This window comes from Chiloscyllium plagiosum, unplaced genomic scaffold (genome assembly GCF_037043375.1).
Source record: "Chiloscyllium plagiosum isolate Xiang-an unplaced genomic scaffold, Cpla_swu_hap1 HiC_scaffold_8, whole genome shotgun sequence".
In the NCBI taxonomy this organism is placed as follows: Eukaryota; Metazoa; Chordata; class Chondrichthyes; order Orectolobiformes; family Hemiscylliidae; genus Chiloscyllium; species Chiloscyllium plagiosum.
In genome coordinates this window covers 37,180,405-37,183,620 of record NW_028270146.1, presented here as the reverse complement: position 1 = coordinate 37,183,620, position 3,216 = coordinate 37,180,405, and positions in this window count along the sequence as shown.

Here is a 3,216-nt window from a genome sequence, read left to right as displayed (position 1 = left end):
GTGGGATGCTTTTCAGAGGGTTGGTATGGACTTGTTGGGCCAAATGGCCTGTTCCCACACTGTCGGGGTTCTATGATGAAAAGAACCTTAATAATTGGAGTTTAATTCTCAAACAATATAATTTGTGAAATGTTCATGTGCCTGATAAAGAAAATGGTATAGAGGATGCTTTATTAAGAGTACATATGAAGGATAGTGTGTGGTGCCTATGGACATATGTAAAATATGGTTGTTTTGTAATGTGTTGTATCTTTAATGTCAGTACACAACTGTTAACGTGCCATAGAAGTAGTGTTAAGATAATCTTGATGGGTAGTGAAAATTACTCAAAGATACATTTCGATTCTTCTGGGTGGCTGGTGTTGATGTAAAATGTGTTACTTAAAATGTTTTAAGAATTTGGATTTTGAACTAATGGCATGTAGATTTTGCTGTGAGGACGTTTCATGATTAACATGTCAGTATTTTTGAAGCATTGAGTTTTTTTCAAAAACCAGCATGAGAGAGGGAGTCATTGAAGCGTTAATGGGAATTTGTTGGCATTGGGCATCAAATTATGATTGTCTCAACAGAGTTTAGAAAGATCAAGAATTTTTTTTTTGGTGGTGGTGGGGGGGGGGGGGGGGGGAAGTTACCCAGAGCTTAGAAAACCTTTGTGTTTTCAGTTCATTAACGTTATGTTGAAGTTGAATAAAAAATAAATTGTCATAAGGAAAGGAGTTAGATCAAAAAAGTTAGGAATTAGGTTACTTCAACATGTGGATGAAAGTTCCAGACCGGACTTGGGTCGAACCTTGACTGGGCTTATTCAAAGCTGAGAAAAGTCTAAAATCAGTTGTGGAGCAAATCAAGAGGCTACCAAACCCTCAATATCAGAATTTGAAATAAACAATTAAGTTAAACCTATTGACATGATGGGGATATTTGCAAGGTTTGTAGCTCAGGTTGAGGTTTAGGGTGTAGGTTTGATATCCAGACATTTCATTACCTGGCTAGGTAACATCATCAGTGGCGACCTCCAAGTGAAGCGAAGTTGTTGTCTCCTGCTTTCTATTTATATGCTTGTCTTGGATGGGGTTCCTGGGGTTTGTGGTGATGTCATTTCTTGTTCGTTTTCGGAGAGGTTGATAGATGGCATCTAGATCTATGTGCTTGTTTATGGCGTTGTGGTTGGAGTGCCAGGCCTCTAGGAATTCTCTGGCATGTTTTTGCTTAGCCTGTCCCAGGATAGATGTGTTGTGCCAGTCGAAATGGTGGTTTTTTTCATCCGTGTGTAGGGCTATGAGGGAGAGGGGGTCGTGTCTTTTTGTGGCTAGCTGGTGTTCATGTATCCTGGTGGCTAACTTTCTTCATGTTTGTCCTACGTAGTGTTTGTGGCAGTTCTTGCATGGAATTTTATAGATGACATTAGTTTTGTCCATGGGTTGTACTGTGTCTTTTAAGTTTGTTAGTTTTTGTTTGAGAGTGTTGGTGGGTTTGTGTGCTATAAACAAGCACATCGATCTAGATGCCATCTATCAACCCCTCAGAAAACGAGGAGGAAATGACATCACCACAAACCCCAGGATCCCTGTCCAGGAGAAAGATATAAATAGAAAGCAGGAGACAACAGCTTCGTTTCACTTGGAGGTCACCACTGATTATGTTACCTAGCCACGTAATGAAACGTCTGGATATCAAACCTACACCCTAAATGATGGAGATATAAACTGTCTCCAGTGCTTGAGTACTATAAAGTGATGGATGTTGGGTTAGAAGGGGTTGTATTTTTACAGTTTCAAAATCTTTTAAATTGTGTCTATGTAAATAGTTTTGTTTATGGTTTCATTTTTCTTTTGCATAATACTATTTAATTGTTGAACCAAATCTGCAACATTGTATGCTTGTGTTTCAGTGAAAGACTACCTGGTTAACTAAAACAAAAATCTATCAAGCTAGATTTTTGTTTGGGAATTGTCCTGAAATAAAAATTAACTGGGATTATAAGTCAAGAGTGTGATGGACAACTTTGCATCTGCCTTAATGGAAAAAAGTTCCAACAGCAGCTTAACACCATCCAGGACTAGGCAGCCTGTTCAATTGACACCACGTCTTCAAGCATTCACTCCCTCTGCACCAATGCACAGATACCAACATGCAATGCAGAAAGAAGCTCCTTAACAGCTTCGAACCCACAAACATTTTCATCTGGAAGAACTCAAGTGCAACAAATACACCTGCAATGTCCTCTCCAAATGACTCACCATCCTTATGTGGAACTATTTCACCATTCCTTTCGTGATGCTGGGTCAAAATTCTGGAAATCCCTCCCTAACAGCATTGTGGGTATATTTGTGCCAAAACAGTTCAAGAAGGCAACTCACCATCACCCTCTTTCTCAAAGGCAACTGTGGATGGGTGATAATATTGGCTCAGCCAAAGCCCATATCCCTGGATGAACAAAAAATAGGATACATGGAATGAGCTGCCAGAGGAAGTGGGGGCTAGTGCAATTATAACATTTAAAAGGGATTTGATGGGAAATGAATAGGAAGGGTTGAGAGAGATATGGGCCAAGTGGTAGCAAATGGAACTAGATTAGATTAGGATATCTGGTTGGCATGGACAAATTAGACCAAAGGGTCTGTTTCCATGCTGAACATCTCTATAACTCTATGTAATGTCCTTTCGCCCTTTACGACTCGAGTCAGGAATCATACCGTAGCTGAAGCTGAAAAACCAGTAGACCGGTCATAGAGTCAGTAGGGAACAACAGTAGTTTGGAATGGTCTGCGAATAGACCCAAATTACTTCTAAATTTAAACAGCAGGTCAGATGCATAGCGACTGAAACTTATGGTGTACTCCCAGTGTAGTCCCGTGCAAAAGTATAATCTTGATGTCCAGAAAAGTCCAGAAAGCAGGAAGCTAAATTTGAGAAAAAAAAGATTCTGTGCTCAGTGAAGAAAGTGATAAGCAGGTATGATAGGAGAATGGGCAATCGAAGTAAGGGCTAAAATGCACCCAACCAATAGACCAGAGTTTAATCAAAGGGAAAGGTTTGATGGTCACGGAATGAAGTAACAGATGTACAGAATGAAGCTTCTTAGGGAGCTGATTACCAAGAATTCTATTCACGTACAAAACCTTCAAAAAACCAAAAAGAACGTATTTCAAAGCTGAAATTTAAATTTAAAATCATGAAGGAATAAAAATCACTATCTGAACCAGGATTCAG